Source organism: Lutra lutra, chromosome 3, assembly GCF_902655055.1.
Source record: "Lutra lutra chromosome 3, mLutLut1.2, whole genome shotgun sequence".
NCBI classification, from domain to species: Eukaryota; Metazoa; Chordata; class Mammalia; order Carnivora; family Mustelidae; genus Lutra; species Lutra lutra.
This window is the reverse complement of record NC_062280.1, coordinates 28109217-28118423: the sequence shown is the minus strand read 5'-3', so window position 1 is coordinate 28118423 and position 9207 is coordinate 28109217. Positions and strand designations below refer to the sequence as shown.

Below are 9207 nucleotides of genomic sequence, written 5' to 3'. Positions count from 1 at the left end.
ATCTACTGAGTTGGAATCTCTGGGCCCCAGGACACAGGACATGAGCATGCTCCCCAGGAAATTCTTAGCTCCAAAGGGAAATCCTGCTGTGGCAAACCCATTGAACAGAAAGGAAAAAATGAGGAAAGTGGCAGGGTATAGACGTGTTGTTTATACCCTTGTCAGGCAAGTCCCAGAGAGAAGCTAGGAAGAAAGTTTTCATGAAGAAATGCTATCTACCTCAGTTTGGAAATGCTGATAAATGATCAATATGAGTTAGATAATAATGCTGATAAATATGAGTTAGAAAGCTGTTTTTGGTATTGCTTAGTTTTAAACTCCAAACCAGGGACACCTGGGTGGCTCAGTGGGTTAAAGCCTCTGCCTTTGGCTCAGGTTGTGATCCTACGGTCCTGGGATCGAGCCCCACAGCGGGCTCTCTGCTCAGCAGGGAGCCTGCTTCCCCCCCCCCTCTCTGCCTGCCTCTCTGCCTACTGTGATCTCTGTCTGTCAAATAAATAAATAAAATCTTAAAAAAAAACCCTCTAAATCATTGAAAAGCAAGGGGTGTATATGTATATATGAAAGTGATCTTACTCATACAGTCCCCTAAGCAATATTTAGAAAGCTGATAGTAGTAACTATTCTTTTTGGGTGTGTGATACTTGCTGTACGTTCTTCTCAGAGCCTTCTATGTGTGGTGCCCACTTCATGCTCACTACGGCCTCTGAAAGTCTGTGCCAGCAGCATCCCATTTTGAAGATGGGGAAACTCAGGCATGGAGAGGTTAAATGCATTGCTCAAGATAAGAAAACTGGCAAGTGAAGCTGGGGTTCAAGTTTAGGCATTCTGTCCTCCTGAACGTACTCTTTGCTCACTTCCAATGTGAAGAAAATGAGGTTTGATAAAATGTTGCATCCATGATTCATTGAAAAGATTTTGAGTTGTCTCCTGTGTATGAGGTGCACTTAAGAGTTACCAGGAATACATGGGAACTCATAGCCTGGAGTCAGAAGATCCAACTTGATTTTATTGGTTTCTTTATGTTTCAGTGCAGCTTTTTGGGGGTTCTACACAAGGCGCTAAACTTGCTTAGGTCAGTGGGGGATGTGTCATTGGGGAGGTGGTCTTGCAACTGATTCTTTAAAGACACGCAGGAATGGTTTGGGCAAAGAAAAAGGGAGAAGTAAATACCAGGGAGAGGAAAATGCACATGTAAAGACATGGAGCAGGGAAAAGAATGAGGTATTTTAGATGAACTGTGGCTGTCTGGAGCGTTGTAACACAGGGACTCTGGTGTGCAAGAGGCAGAAAGTGAAATTGGAAGGGTGGGCTTAGGACCATGTTGTATGGACCTTGAAAGCCATGGGGGCACTTGAGCTTATTCTGTCCACTTATTCCAGCTATTATTAGCATGGTGATTATGACTTACATGATTGATAGGTATTGGGGGAGCCCTGGGAGGAATGGCTTATCATAAGATGACTAGTAACAGTGGGAAAGAGTGGTGATTTGATAAAGAAGAGGAAGGAGTCCAGGAGAGCAGCTTGGGCTGTGAGAAAAAGCCTAGGTAAGAATATTGAGGACATGAACTCATTACAGCGGAATTGAGGATGGAGAAGAAATGAAATCGAAAAGGTGTTTACAAAGAAGGGTGAAAATTTCTTGGAGACCGATTTGATACTAGGGTCTGATGCAGAAAGAAACACACAAGTTCACTTTTTTTTTTTTTTAAAGATTTCTCTGTTTACTTGAGAGAGAGAGATGGGAGGGCAGAGGGAGAGGGAGAGAAAAACTTAAGCAGACACTGTGCTGAGGGCAGAGACTGACATGGACTTGAGTCAAGACAAAGAGTCTGATGATCCTGGTGGTGGGTATTAAGGAGGGCATGTACTGCATGGAACACTGGGTGTTTTACATGAACAATGAATCTTGGAACACTGTATCAAAAACTAATGATGTTTATGGTGACTAACATAACACACACACACACACACACACACACACACACACACACACACACACAGACCAAGAGTTTGACACTTAATCCAACTGTGCCACCTAGGCACCCCAAACAGGCTGACTTTTGGGTTTTAGGCTTGGAAGACTGAAAAGATGTTGCCATGAAGTTAAAGAATATAGGAGTAGGGATAGTTTTAAGAGGAGAGTAAAGGATTTGGATTGTGCCATGTTGCCTTCAAAGGGCCAAGAAATATGAATAAGAAACATAGGAGGGAGATCAGGGATGGCGATACAGAAACAAGATTTATTTTTTATTACTGAAACTACATACCTATCTGATGGTTCTACTTGCAATTTTTGTAGACCCCCTATTCCCAGCTGGAGAAGTATTTTTATTTTTATTTTTTTAAGGACACATTTGCACTTTACTAGTTGATAGAGAACATATGTACCAGGTAAAACCATCACTCAACTCAGATTTTTAGAAAAGCAACTTACTTTTTTTTTTTTTCCAAATTGAACTCAACTGCTGTTTTTAGTGATGGTTTGACCCCTCTCTCCCTTTATCTTTTTTACTCATGCCCAGACACTGCCCCCCTTCCTCTGGCAGACAACTGTTTGTTCTCTGTATTTAAATCTGTTTTTGATGGTTTAAACTTTTAACCCTGCTCCTCAATGCAAATTAGCTACTCGTAGTTTGAAATCTGATCTAGTTCAGGTTAATTTTTTGAAGCAGAACTTGATTTTCCTTTTTCTTTTCTTTTTTCTTTCTTTTTCCCTTTCTTCTCCTTCTTCTTCTTCTTCTTCTTCTTCTTCTTCTTCTTCTTCTTCTTCTTCTTCTTCTTCTCTCTCTCTCTCTTTTTTTTTTTTGTTCTTTTCTTTGCTCGTGGCTTTTGAGGAGAGATAAGCTTCTATGCTTCTACTATGGTATCTTGTGGTGGTACTGGGAGAGTATCTAGCGATGTCTAGGAACCTTACTTATACTCTTCTGTGGGAAAACGAATTTCGAAATATTTGTTTGTATGTGTTTTAATCTGTTTTTCCCTTCTCTAGTTTCAAGGAGGTAGTTTGTGAGTATGGTTTATATCACAGACCACAGACTCTAGAGACATGACCTGGGTTCAAATTCCGGTTCCACCACTGACAAGCTGTGTGACCTCGGGTGAGTTACTCAGTCTCACTGTACCTCATTTTCCTTGTCTGTAAAGTGGGAGAACAATAGGACTTACCTCGTAACATTTTTGTGAGAATTTAATGATCTAGCATATATAAAGTGCTTAGAATTTTGTGCTTTACTGCTTACGTACTTAGCACATAAAAAGGCTATACATGTTTTATATTTTTTAAGTGCTTTTCTTACAAGATGGAATGTACAAGTGACATTGAAATCAAAGTCTGTCTCTGTCTTTTGTGTATGTTTAAAGCTACCAGTCTATTTTCTTGGTGTTCTAGAGGAGGAGGGAAAAAGGAAGGAGGCAAATATCTTGGGAGCAGCATGACAGACAGTAGGCACCTCCAGAGTTTCGGGGGTCCTGGTGGTGCCTGGAGAGGAGGTTGGTTTTGGAGGGGATGATGGTGTGGAGGACCTAGGGAGGTTGGACTTGGGGCACAGTGGCATTGGACCTAAAGGGACTGGACTCTTTAGGCTGGCACAAGGACATCTTAGCCGGTACCAGGGAGATCTATTACCCAGGACCAGAGGGCTGTCTCCAATGTTGGCACCCTTTTGGGGAGAAGTCTCTTAGGAGAATGGAAGTGGATTAGTTTTGTTTTGCTCTTCCTGGTAGGTAAGAGACCTGAGATGAGGTACAAATGGATTGAAGGAAAATGACAACGGATGCCCTTGTACCTGTGAGGTAGTGGGCTCTTTGAACTCCACAGCCAGTTCCAGGGAAGGGCATGGAATGGTGGAGCAAGCACATGCTGCCTGTGTGACTCTTTTTGGTTTTTTTTTGTTCATTTTATTTTATTTTATTTATTTGAGAGAGAGAGTGATTGAGAGAGAGAGAGCACGAGCGGGGGGGGGGGGAGGGTGGGAGCTGCAGAGGGAGAAAGAGAAGCAGACTCCCCTACTGAGCAGGAAGCTTGATGTGGGGCTTGATCCTGGGACCCTGGGATCACAACCTGAGTGGAAAGCAGATGCTTAACCCACTGAGGCACCCAGGCACCCACTCTTTTTGTTTTTAATGAAAACACACAGAAAAGCTCTTTCCACTTCCTTCTTTCGCTTCCCCTCCAAAAACTAGAAGCGGAGTCCTTGGTTTCTGAGCTTAAGCAGGCCCTCCCCAGAGCATCATCATCAGGCAGGAAGATTTAGCCCCGCTCCCCTCCACTTCCCTCAGACCCTCCCTGAGACTGACTGCCCTTTTGTGTTTCACTTCCTGTTCTAGTCAGTCTTAAATGCTCCCCTGTGCAGCTGTTCCACAGCTGCTGGCCCTCCGGTCACCCCCCACCCCCATCACTTCCCTGTTGAAGGGGGCTCAGGGAGAGTTGAAAGGTGCTACATCAATGCACAACATTTCCTCTCCTGTCCCCTCAGCTGTGCAGCTCAGCTGTGTGTCCTCTGGCACCTACAAAATCAAACACCTGCCATCCAGATGTTTGTACCTACAGGCTGGAGAAGCTGGCTACAGCAAGTCCTTTAGAATGGAGACAGGTATTTAGTGGAGGGCAAGATTTAATGGAATTCTTGGCCTGAAAAGACTTGGGGTGAGTGTCATCTTTTCCATTTCTCTGCCTTCAGGAGGATGAAGCTTAACAACCAAGTTCTTTATGCTTTAAAGACTTTTAGTGGAAGAGTCCACCAATTCCCTCAGGCTCACTGTAGGGTGTTTTCCTTTATGATTGACCATATTTCTTTCTAATTTTAAGGGAGGTAGGCTCATACCATGCGGAGCTTATACATAATAATCATTCTTCCTTTCCCCCAAGGTAATTACTAGGAAGGGAGGAAGTGTGGTGGTGCAGAATGAGCATTGTCTTTTGGGGTCCCATAAACCCATGTTCAAGTCCAAGCTTAGCCATATACTGGCTGTGGCCTGCTTTAACCCCCAATTTCAATTTTGTCTTTTTAAAAATTTAGATAGTAGCCCTTGTCCAGATGAGTTTTGAGGATGAAATTGATAATGTAGAATTGTTGCTGGGTTAGAATAAGCCCCCAGCAAATCACAGCTATTGTTGATATTGTTAAGGACAGTCTGTTTCTTCATTTAGGCAAAAAAATCATTCTGTCCAGAATTAATTACCATCAGCCCATTTACGTCGAGTGCTTGCTGGTCTAAGTGTTGTGTAAAATAAGACATCTCACTAATGTGTTTTCTTTGGTGCACAATTTCTTTTTTTTTCTTTAAAAGATTTTATTTATTTATTTGACAGAGAGATCACAAGTAGGCAGAGAGGCAGGCAGAGAGAGAGGAAGGGAAGCAGGCTCCCCGCTGTGCAGAGAGCCTGATGCGGGGCTCGATCCCAGGACCCTGGGATCATGACCTGAGCCGAAGGCAGCGGCTTAACCCACTGAGCCACCCAGGCACCCCTGGTGCACAATTTCTTAAGGTAGGCTGTGGTCCAACCGCATCAGAACTGCCTGTGAGCACTTGTGGAAACTGAAGAACCTGGGCCCTAGCACCCTTACTGATTCAGAATATGTTCACTGGGAGAGGGAATCGGCATTTTTGTCAAGCACTTCAAACAATTCTTAATCACCTTAATGTCTGAGAGCTACTTCCTAGGGTATGTTACTGAGGTCGGATGGCTCATAGGTCAAAGAAGGCATATTGCTTGGTGTTTCCTGGAAGACAGAGCAGGAGCTTTGCCACATGTCCCTTTGTTCTTCCTAAGAGACAGCAGTCAGCAGTGCAACTTTCTGGAATCACAAGGGGACATAATGTTAGCATGGAAACAACCTTGGAGGCCACATCATCCAGTCTCTCACCAGATATAAGAATCCCTTTTATAGAAACCTAGAGAGTGGACTGCAGGTCCTCCAGGGCAGGTAGAGAAGGTGGGACAAAAGAGCAGGCACCCAAGAACAAGAAAGGTTTAGCCAAGGACTGGAACAACTGGCAATATTATGGGGTACTGGTTGTTTGCAGAGCCCAGCACTGATTGTGGCAGGAAGACACAGAGGAAAGCATAGATGGGGCTTACGGTGTCTCCAGCACACTCTGCATCTGAACAGGAACTGGGAAATCTAGTCAGTCATTGTTTTTAAGTAACCAGATGTTGCTTGCCAGATTGTTGAGGAGTTCAGGGTCCCTTTGGAAGACAGGGGAAGGAGAAAGGAAAATACATGGAAATAGACTGGAAGAAAAGGAAAAGAACCCAACAAGATAGAGGCTAATGTTGGTTATTAAATTAATGAATTCATTTATGGAGTCCTGCTAGGTGAACAGCCTTGGATTTACAGAGAGTAATCAAATATAAATGCTCCCCTCAAGGGGCATGTAATGTGTGGGAAGAATAAAGTCACTGGAACAAGATTCAAATTGGGTCTCACCACTTAGTAGCTCTGGGAACCTGGCAAGTGCTGTAATCTTACTGAGCCTTGAGTTTCTCAACTCTAAATGATACTAATAATACCTACCTTTCTGGCTGTGGTGAGGACTAAAGTAGATAAAGTGAGAGAAGTATCTGGTACAATGTCTGCACATAGAAGTACTCAACGTCTGAAAGAGTAACATAACTTCTATCACGCAGATGCAGTGGCACCATTAGTATCTGGTTAAGGTTGGTTTTGGTGTTGCAAGGGCAGGATGGACTTGCCTCTTGAAGACTGGAGCCCAGGTGCATGATCACCATGCATTATTCAACCAGTAAAAACTCACAGAGCTGGGGCACCTGGGTGGCTCAGTGGGTTAAAGCCTCTATCTTCGGCTCGGGTCATGGTCCTAGGGTCCTGGGATCGAGCCCCGCATTGGGTTCCCTGCTCAGCGGGGAGCCTGCTTCCTCCTCTCTTTCTCTCTGCCTGCCTCTCTGCCTACTTGTAATCTGTCTGTCAAACAAATAAATAAAATTAAAAAAAAAACCCTCACAGAGCCCAGCAGTAACTGCATTATTTGTTAGATCCTTGAAGTGCCCCTTAAAGCTGATCTAGAGTCCTTATCCAATAATCTTGAGTCAATGCTATGTGAAGACAGAGACAGTAAAGCTACTCATCTTTCTGAAGAACAAATCTAGGTCAAGCAACTGTTTTAGTCATTTCATTGTCTTCTTATTATTTTAAATGGTTTAATTAGAAAAATGTGAGGAAAAAAAATTAAAGATCACATGTATCGCTTCCATTTGAAAACGTTGCAGAAGATTCTGGTTTCTGACCTGTGAATTCAAAGCCTAGACAAAATGCATGGTGCTGCTATTTGAGGATTCTGAAAAGTCGATAGTATCATATGGATTGGGGGAAAAGGCTAGAATTTGTATTACCCCTGAGCTGGGAGTGAGTTTATTATTTTCCCCCAACTCTGTTATTTCCCTGACTTCATCAGCCCCAAATCTGCAAGTAGGCAGGAGGATGCAGACAAAAATGTCCAGGAGAAGTCCTTGAGTTCTGGCTTAAGCAGGAAAGAAAACTCCCAATATTTAGAGAGATTGTAGAAGTCCTCGTTTTTCTTTTCTTCTGGCCTTTTCTTCATTTTCTATTGTCCCAGCTCAAGCAAAACTGTGGTAGCAGCAGCAATGGGAACCTGCAGGAATCTGAAACCAGAGGGAAACCCCTTAACGTGGTTTATGGAGCTCTGGTATAACACCCTGGGCTTGACCCTAAAAAGCATATATAGATTTTGAGACCTGAACGATGGGATATACCACTATCCAAATCCCAGTGTGACCACTGGGTAGTATACCTGTGAGACTGATCCAAATAGTACTACAACAGCTCTGAAAGCTGAACTGATAACAGAACCACAAACCTTATAAGGCTAATTAGAACTTGTGGCCTAAGTGCTTTCTTTATAGGATTTAGATACACCCAGAATCTCAGAAAACAATGCTCAATATGTTTCGGATAAAATCAAAAATTACTTGGCACACAGAAAGATCCAGAAAAATCTTGACCCATACAGAGAAAGATAGGCAACAGAGTAAATGTCTCACTAACATGGACAAAAAATTTAAAGCAGTTATTAAAAAATTCTCTAACAAGTAAGGGAGAGCACTCTTTAAATGGGTGAAAAGATAGAAATTCTCAGCAAAGAAACAGAAGATGTAAAAAAAAAATCCAGGAAATTTAGGAAAATAAGGAAAATTTGTTAATCCAGAGATAAAAATAAATCCTCACTAGATGGGTTTAAGAGTAGAATGGAGATGACAGACGTGAGTCAGAATATGAAGATAGATCTAATCAGGACACAGAGAGAAAAGATTAAAAAAACAAAAAACAGATCTCAAGGGCCTATGGGACCATAACAAAAGGTCATCAGTGCACCAGAAAGAAAAGAGAAAAAGTATAAGAATAAGAAAAAAATGGTCTGAAAACTTTCCAAATTTGATGAAAGTCAGAAACCTACAGGTTCAACAAGCCCAGTGAACCTCAAACCTCAGATAAATCCAAAGCAAACCACATTCAGATATGTCATAATTAAACTGCTGAAAACATAAGACAGAAAAATCTAGAAAGCATTCAGAGAGAAATGATGCATTTCTTGTAGGAAAACCTGATTCCAGTAACTGCAGATTTCTCCAATTTCTCATCAGAAACCAGGAAGCCAGAAGAAATTGGAACATTTTTTCATGTGCTGAAAGACAGGAACTCTTCATCTAGAATTCTACATCCAGTGAAAATATTTTCAGGGATGAGAGCAAAATAAAAAATCTCCGATGAAGGAAAGAGAAAAGAGTCTGTTACCAGCAGACCTGATCTAAGGGAATTGCTAGAGGAAGTCTGCAGACACAAAGGAAGTTATGCCAGGAAGAAACTGGGAACATCAAGAATCAAGGAAGAGTAACAGAGATAATAAATATCTCAGTAAATTTAATAGACTACCCTTCTCCAATGAGTTCTTTGAAGTTTGTTTGATGATTAAAAACAATAAAATACAACGTTGTCTGATGGAATTTTCAGTGTATATAGATATAACCTAGGATAGCTATGACATAGAGGGGAGATGAAGGGAACAACTGGTAGTTTCTGCATTCCACTTAAAGTGATAAAATATCAAACCAAACTAGATCAGAAAAGCTGATTATGTATATAGTCATTTCAAGAGTGACCACTACAAAACCTATACAAAGAGATACAGTAAAAAAAAATGCAGTGGATAAGTTACAATGGAA

At 42.0% G+C, this 9207-nt stretch overlaps 1 long non-coding RNA gene across 1 annotated transcript in view; it reads left to right on the top strand.

The window, feature by feature from the left end:
* The first annotated feature begins 4349 nt into the window (after positions 1-4349).
* Positions 4350-9207, top strand: part of LOC125096120 (uncharacterized) — a 64471-nt gene continuing 59613 nt past the window's right edge. Inside the window, exon 1 of the long non-coding RNA XR_007126073.1 lies at positions 4350-4650. This is a non-coding gene — a long non-coding RNA (uncharacterized LOC125096120). The remainder of the gene's footprint in view (positions 4651-9207) is intronic.